General features: G+C 40.1%; 1 long non-coding RNA gene across 1 annotated transcript; it reads left to right on the top strand.

Moving 5' to 3' along the window:
• The first annotated feature begins 7,161 nt into the window (after positions 1-7,161).
• On the top strand, positions 7,162-7,975 carry LOC121566392. Its single transcript, XR_006658994.1, has 3 exons — positions 7,162-7,339; positions 7,796-7,849; positions 7,934-7,975. It is a non-coding gene; the product is annotated as an uncharacterized LOC121566392 (long non-coding RNA).
• The last annotated feature ends 285 nt before the right edge of the window (positions 7,976-8,260 follow it).

The following is an 8,260-nucleotide window of genomic DNA, read 5'->3' as shown; positions in this document are numbered from 1 at the left end:
TCTCCATACGGGTCAAGCGACGTGCATTTGCATCCTTCTTCTTCTTTGGGATTTGGTTGGCGGAGTGCATCCAACTTTTAGGTGCATACACCGCCACCTACTGTTCTGGTGTGTGAGGCCATTCACAGCCTACACACATTAAATCCATTGATACGGTAATTAATACAAAATTGCCCTGCCAAGTATTAGCCCACTCTAAAAAATGTGAGGGAAAATGTTATTGGTTTGAGCAGGTGACTGACCTTCTCAGACCAATTGGCAGTACGCCCAGAACATTGTTCTGGGAACCAAAAGGGATATCTCAGTTTCAAGGTCTCAGCTTGGAGAGAAGAAGCCTTGTGAGGTATTGGTCGGTCACATGCAGGAACCAAATGTTAATGATGAATTAATTATTAATAAAGCTAAAATCATGCAAATATAACTTGTCTGTGTAAGCAGTATATAGGACAACTAACGGGACTGCACCGGCAGAGCTCCCAACCGACGTGTACTATGGTGCTTTTAAGTTTGTTGGAACCTCTCCAGCTTGCTGATAAAAAATTATTATTCAATTAAGTTTGACTTTGAGTCCCTTCGTGGCGATTTTCCACGACAAAAACCCACCACCCCATTCCACTATTTAACCCCATCTAGTCCTACGCCAGACCACTACCACTCAACACCCCCTGCAGCTGTTCTGCTGTAAATCCTCGCAATCCCAAGTAGTTCTCTGCCGCTGCCACCACTGCCTCTATTTTCTGGGACTTTAGATCGATTTCTGCAGTACAATTGACAACCATTGCTATAAATGCTAAAACTCCCACCTTACTGAAGCACATATTCTTCCCATCTCTCTCTTGGTCTCTGCCTACTCACAGGAATCCTCTCAAGATCCCTCACCCTGTACCCATCTTCCTCTACCACTCTCTTCACTGCTTCTGCATACAACACATTCTGTACTACTGTAACCCTGGCAACCTCAATCTGCCTTTCTCTCACCTGACACCTCAGCTCTCCAGCCCGTTAGCACCCCCCACAACTAACACACAGAACTTTCTCCACCGATACCACTCACTACAAATCTCACTCCCACTGGGCCAGAATCATCCTTATCATCCTTGGAACGAGGCCCGAACTCTGAGTTCCTCACCGCAGGTAATTCATCCTCACTCTCGCCAGGTTCCATCTCTGAGCTACTGGAGGACGTATCCCTCTTCATACACTAGACGATAACCTCCCTCACACCACTGCTTCCCTCTACACTCAGCTCCTTCTCAGCGTTCATCACTGCACCTGCCACCACAGTTAATTCATCCTCACTCTCGTCACGTTCACTTTCCTCCTGTAGCTCTTCTAAAAGTTCTGTGTGATCTTCCATTCCATATTCACTCAAAACATATTCCACTTTTCTCCTTTGTCCATGTCCACCATCTTCTCCTTCATCAGATCTTCCAGAAGGTTTGTGCATCCCCCACTGCAATCCCCCATTCCACTTTTTTTATTGATTTTATAACTGTGTAAATCTCTCTAGGACAAGGTGACTTTTGTCAAAATATTTGCCTGTATTTACCCCTACAAAATTGAAATGGTAATTAGCTGCTAATGTGGCTATCATAAAGAACTACAAATGCTATTATATTCTGGACAAAATTGCTGAATCGAGTCAAAGGTAAGGATCTCTGGGTTAACTATCTAATGTTAGCTAAATTTAGTAATGAATAAATAGGCTACATTTATTTAAATGGTCAATTCTGTGAACTGTCTTGTGCAAGTTTTAAATTGACACAATACCTGTTAGCAAAGGTGTCAGCTAGAGATGACGTGCAGGAGATTGCAGTGATTTGTTGTTTTGCATGATGTCTACTTTGATGATAATTAGCGTTTTATAATCTGAGAGGAAATAGAGCCGAATATGTTGCTAAAAGTCACGCCAGGTTAAGCCTACACAAAACACAGCCCTTATTTTAAGTGTTTCTAAAATGAATAAAAATGAACCTTGGAGGACTCAGAACCCGAGTAAAAGGGAGTATTCATGTTACTCGTCAACATTTACATCATATTCTCATGTAGACTACTTTTTAGTTTCTTGCATATTGCTTCCCAATGTAGCAGGAAGTGGATATGATACTATTGTTTTGAATGGCCAGTAAAGGGTCTGAATACTAATGTAAATATGATTGTTCAGTTGTTGTTGTTTTTGCTTTGTCATTATGGGGTATTGTGTGTAGATTGATGAGTGAAAAAAACAATTTAATCAATTTTACAATAAGGCTGTAACGTAACAAAATGTCGAAAAAGTCAAGGGGTCTGAATACTTTCCGAATGCACTGTATATAGACAGGTGTGTGCCTTTCCAAATCATGTCCAACAAACTTAGTTAGATAGAACCTGCTCTTACCCTGAGAAACAGATTTCCCAATCTTCTCCTCCTCTTCTTCATCTTTAATGTTGACATTCAGCTCCAGTGTTTGACTGCAGTCTTCCAGCTTCACTGATGCCATCTCTGGATCCTGCTAGCAAACTGGGCTCCACTGTCACAATCAGGACCCAGTGACTGTAGGTTTGGACTGTAGGTGTGGAAGGAGAGAGACAGGCTGGGTTTCTCCTCACTGTTGATGTTACAGGCCTCAGACTTAATCTGAATCGGCCAGTAGTAATATAGAGAGCACAGACACAAAAGTTAGTGTTGACAGTTCTGGCACTTTCTTTATTCTCTAAAAATATTTTCACTTTTTTCTTGTTCAATTATCTAATTCAGTGTTTGACTTGGACTGAAATAGGTGCCAATACTCATTTTGGGTGCCGGTACTGTTTATATTAAGGTGCAGGAGCTCCACAATACTTTTGAGCCAATACCTAACCTATAGTAGATCAATGCATACATGACTCAAAAACCATTTAGTACAAGGTTACAGTTTGTTTTAGACAGCACTGTGTCTATTTCCTTACCTTGTCTTCACTGTATTACTTCAATCAAAAACCAATTGTATTTCCTGTTCACACCATAGCAACATTTATTGATAAAGACAGAAACAACAGAATGTGTCTGAATATTAGTACACACGTAGAAAACTGATAATCATTACATTCAGCTTCAAAACAGTAGTGCGACCGTAAAATTGTCTCTCTGATGCACCCGCACTGTCCTCACTGAAGTCCGTTGACGCTGACCGAGAGGGCGCCGCCATTTTACCAGCTTGGGAATTTTACACAAAACCAATAATATGCTAAACGAACTCAGAAATCTCAAATAAATTGATTATTTATTAAACTAACATGATACAATTATGTACATTCACTCAGACAAACCCAAAATCTCTAGCTATGTGACTTGTAAAATCGTTTTTATCACGTTCTTCACTCACTCGGTTTGACACAAAAATAACACATCAAACCTTTACCAAACGTGATAATACCTTAACGGATGTGTTAACTAGCATGGTATGACATGTTCTTTCGATATTAGAAAGTTTAAACGTGCTATTACATACCTCTAGTAATAAATAGAAACGGACACAAAGGTTATCTTCTTGACTGACAGTGGAGCTTTCTTTATTGTGAAGAAATGTGCGCGTTATGAAGTCATTACGTAATAACATAAAATGACGTCATTACGTAGAATACACAATAACGTCAATCAAATTGACTGGCCATCTCAGCGACAAATATGATTTGACATTTGTTAGTTTAGATTTGTTTGTTTATTATCACATATTTGTATTCCTAAAAGTAATATAAACACATAACATTTTATATGATCAGATATTTTTTATTTTTAAACATAACACATTGAATTGTTGAATTATTGAACAATTACACATTACACATTATTGAACAATTACATTTTATTTATTTTCTTATTAACTAGTAAACCTACACATTCTGAACAATTATAGTTTCAAGCAGTGTATTGGTGGTTCGTTAACATGCTACCTGACTGATCAACAATTAAAGGTACAAGCTAATAACAAGGTATATATGCTATCTTATTGAACAAGCAACTTAACTCAAATAATGATGTGTGCGCTAGGCATCTCTCTCCAGCTCTCTCCAGGTTGTTGTGCTGCTTGGCTGGCCTGCTGCTGCCTGTGCACGAGCTGAGCGCCTGCTGCTGACGTCACTCACGATGCACTTTTGCAGCCAGGTACTTGTGTTGTGACTGAGTGTGTGACAGAGAAAATCGTTTTTGTGTCATTTAGAGAGAACATTTGTGCATTTTAGCGTTTGAGTCACTTTTCAAAAGTTGCTAAAAGTTCCAAATAAGTTTTTAAAAGTAGCTAAATTTGCTGCTAGGTGCTGTTTGAAAAAGAAGTTGCCAGGGTAGTCTGAAAGGTTGCTAAATCTAGCAACAAAATTGCTAAATTGGCATCACTGGGCCCTACCCCATTACATCAGAACTGGGTATCTGCCGCTTCCTGGTCCAGGACACTTCTACTTTGCATAGAGTTGATGGAGCTGTTGATTGTTATTATTATTATTATTTTTAAACCTTTATTTAAGTAGGCAAGTCAGTTAAGAACAAATTCTTATTTACAATGACGGCCTACACCAGCCAAACCTGGACGACGCTGGGCCAGTTGTGCGCCGCCCTATGGGACTCCCAATCACGGCCGGTTGTGATAGCCTGGAATCTAAGAATGTTGTCTCATTCCTCTTCAGTGGCTGTGTGAAGTTGCTGTATATTGACGGGAACTGGAACAAGCTGTGGTACACGTCGATCCAGCCCTCCCAAACATGCTCAATGGGTGACATGTCTGGTGAGTATGCAGGACATGGAAGAACTGGGACATTTTCAGCTTCCAGGAATTGTGTACAGATCCTTGTGACATTGGGCCGTGCCTTATCATGCTGAAATATGACGTGATGTCGGCAGGACAATGGGCCTCAGGATCTTGTCATGGTACCATTGATAAAATGCAATTTTGTTCCTTCTCCATAGCTTATGCCTGCCCATGGTCCTTCCCAAACCATAACCCTGACACTAACATGGGGTACTGTGTTCATGACATTGACATCAGAAAACCGCTCGCCCACACAACGCCATACACATGGTCTGCAGTTGTGAGGCTGGTTGGGCATACTGCCAAATTCTCTAAAACAAGGTTGGAGGCGGCTTATGGTAGAGAAATTACATTAAATTATCTGGCAACAGCTCTGGTGGACATTCCTGCAATCAGCATGCCAATTGCATGCTCCCTCAAAACTTGAGACATCTGTGGCATTGTCAGTGGTAGAAAAAGCACCCAATTGTCATACTTGAGTAAAAGTAAAGATACCTTAATAGAAAATGACTCAAGTAAAACTGAAAGTCACCCAGTAAAATACTACTTGAGTAAAAGTCTATAAGTATGTGGTTTTAAATATACTTAAGTATCAAAAGTAAATGTAATTGCTAAAATATACTTTACTATCAAAAGTCAAAGTAAACGTATAAATAATTTCAAATTCCTTATATTATGTAAACCAGACGACACCATTTTATTTTTTAAATTGTATTTATGGATAGCCAGGGGCACACCAACACTCAGATTTTCTCTTGATAATTACGTGAATTTGACCATTTTTCTGTCCTAAGCATTCAAAATGTAACAAGTACTTTTAGGTGTCAGGGAAAATGTATGGAGTAAAAAGTACATCTTTTTCTTTTGGAATGTAGTGAAGTAAAAGTTGTCAAAAGTAGAAATAGTAAAGTGAAGTACAGATACCCAAAAAACGACTTAAGCAGTACTTTAAAGTACTACTTAAGTACTTTACACCACTGGGCATTGTGTTGTGTGACAAAACTTCACATTTTATCCGTTCTGGTACCTCAGAGCCCCCCAGGTCACCCCCCTCTCGGGCTCACTTTTGGTTCCGGCACCGCCCAATTTACAAATGAAGCACTGGAGAAGTGGGTAGCTGCCGCTGCCTCCTCCGGGACACTTCTCCTTTCTATAAAGTTAATCAGGCTGTTGATTGTGGCCTGTGGAATGTTGTCCCACTCCTCTTCAATGGCTGTGCAAAATTCCTGGATATTGGCGGGAACTGGAACAAGCTGTGGTACACGTCGATCCAGACCATCCCAAACATGCTCAAAGGGTGACATGTCTGGTGAGTTGGGACATTTTCAGCATGTTCGATTGTGTACAGATCCTTGCGACATGTGGTCATGCATTATCATGCTGAAACACGAGGTGATGGAGGTGGATGAATGGCAGGACAATGGGCCTCAGGATCTTGTCATGGTATCTCTGTGCATTCAAACTGCCATCGATAAAATGCAATTGTGTTAGTTATCTGTAGCTTATGGCATCCCATACCATAACCCCGATACCACCATGGGGCACTCTGTTCACAACATTGACATCAGCAAACCGCACGCCCACACAACGCCACACACGGTGGTCAGCAGTTGTGAGGCTGGATGGGCATACTGCAAGATTCTCTGGAGGCAGCTAATGGTAGAGAAATTAACCTAACATTCTCTGGCAACAGCTCTGGTGGACATTCCTGCAGTAAGCATGCCAATTGCATGCTCCCTCCAAACTTGAGACATCTTTGGCATTGTTTTGTGTGGAAAAACTACACATTTTAGAGTGGCATTTTTGTATTTGTTAGGGATCCCCATTAGATGCTGCCAAGCACCTACTCAGCTACTCTTGTCCCCAGCACAAGGTGCACCTGTGTAATGATAATCATGCTATTTAATCAGCTTCTTGATATGCCACACCTGTCAGGTGGATGGATTATCTTGGCAAAGGAGAAATGCTCACTAACTGGGATGTAAACAAATTTGTGCACAACATTTTAGATATAAGTTTTAGATTATTATTTTTTTAACGGGGTATTTTACAGTGAGGGAGAAAAGTATTTGATTCCCTGCTGATTTTGTACGTTTGCCCACTGACAAAGAAATTATCAGTCTATAATTTTAATGGTAGGTTTATTTGAACAGTGAGGGACAGAATAACAACGAAAATCTTATATATCCCAGCTTTACATTGTGTGGAAGATAGGCTTACCCTGGCGTAACGTTTTGATAACAGTGTAAATCTCTCTAGGACAAGGTGACTTTGATCAATATATTCACCTGCATTTACCCCCCCAAAAATGAAACGCTAATTAGCTGCTAATGTGGCTATCCTAGTAACTTCAAGAGCCAGTGTCTTTGAAAAGACCCTACAACAAGGTACATCATGTTTCAAGTCTGATAAACAAGCCTACTTTCTCAAAGTTCTGTTCCTACCAACTGTATGGGATGAACAGGAAAATCTGATAAGTGTGTACTATAAATGTGGTAACGGTTTGACATCTGTGATATTCTCTGAAGTTGCAGATGCAGACCACTTGAGGCCTTGTGCCACCTCAAGCCAGAGCGACAGTAAGTGTCTGGTTGTAGTTTTAGGGTAAACAATTAGTTTTAGGGTAAACAATTGAATTGTATGAAGTATTATAGCTTTACAAACCTTTCAAGAATCATTCATCATATTTTTGCATATTAGGTTATTTAAAGTCATATTACTACTTTGTGCATACTGTTAGAACTTTCCAAATAGTTGTGGTGCTGTGTATGGGTGAAGCTTGTATTTACAACAGTAGTGAAATCACCCTATTCTTCTGGGGTAAAACACAAGTGTGATGCCATGTTTGTAAATATCTGTATGTATTTGCCATCAAACTAAAAGCATAATAAATAAATAAATTATGCTTAGCATTTATTTTTGTTGGGATTCATTCACCTTCCCACTGAGCTCCTGACTGACATCCCTTCACGTTTGGTTCTGTGCCAGTTTCAAAAGCAAAGTATGTCTTCATGTTTTTCCTTCTGTTTTCTCAGTTAGTCCAAGTGGCAGCCAGGAAGAAGCTGGCCAAGACAGAGCATCAGAATCAGGTTTCTTTAGCCATCAAGATATTGATCTCGAAATCGTAAATGTAGAAAGTTTCAATAACAGCATGATTTTTTCTTATATTTTAGACCAAGAGCTGCCATCCCTGCTTGATGAGCCTGTGGCTTCTGGAGATGCCTGCTGGATACATTAAAGGTATATTATGCTAGCCTATATGTTACAACATGTTGCTTCTCTTGTATTGTCAACATCAATTCCAAATTGTTTGGCTGTCAGCAGATACATGGTTATCAATACTACTAATATATATGAAGGGTGGATATTTTGATCGAGGTATTTCACATGGCCTTGATCCATGTCCTGCCTGGTACTCATGGCTTGTATTGTCACGCTACTTGCAGCAAAACTGTTGAGTCTTTTATTATTTTGCAGATCTTCAAGCAGTGGAGATGAGG

This window comes from Coregonus clupeaformis, unplaced genomic scaffold (assembly GCF_020615455.1).
Source record: "Coregonus clupeaformis isolate EN_2021a unplaced genomic scaffold, ASM2061545v1 scaf0666, whole genome shotgun sequence".
Lineage (NCBI taxonomy): Eukaryota > Metazoa > Chordata > Actinopteri > Salmoniformes > Salmonidae > Coregonus > Coregonus clupeaformis.
Note: the sequence above shows the minus strand (reverse complement) of the source record. Positions and strands in the feature narration are given on the sequence as shown.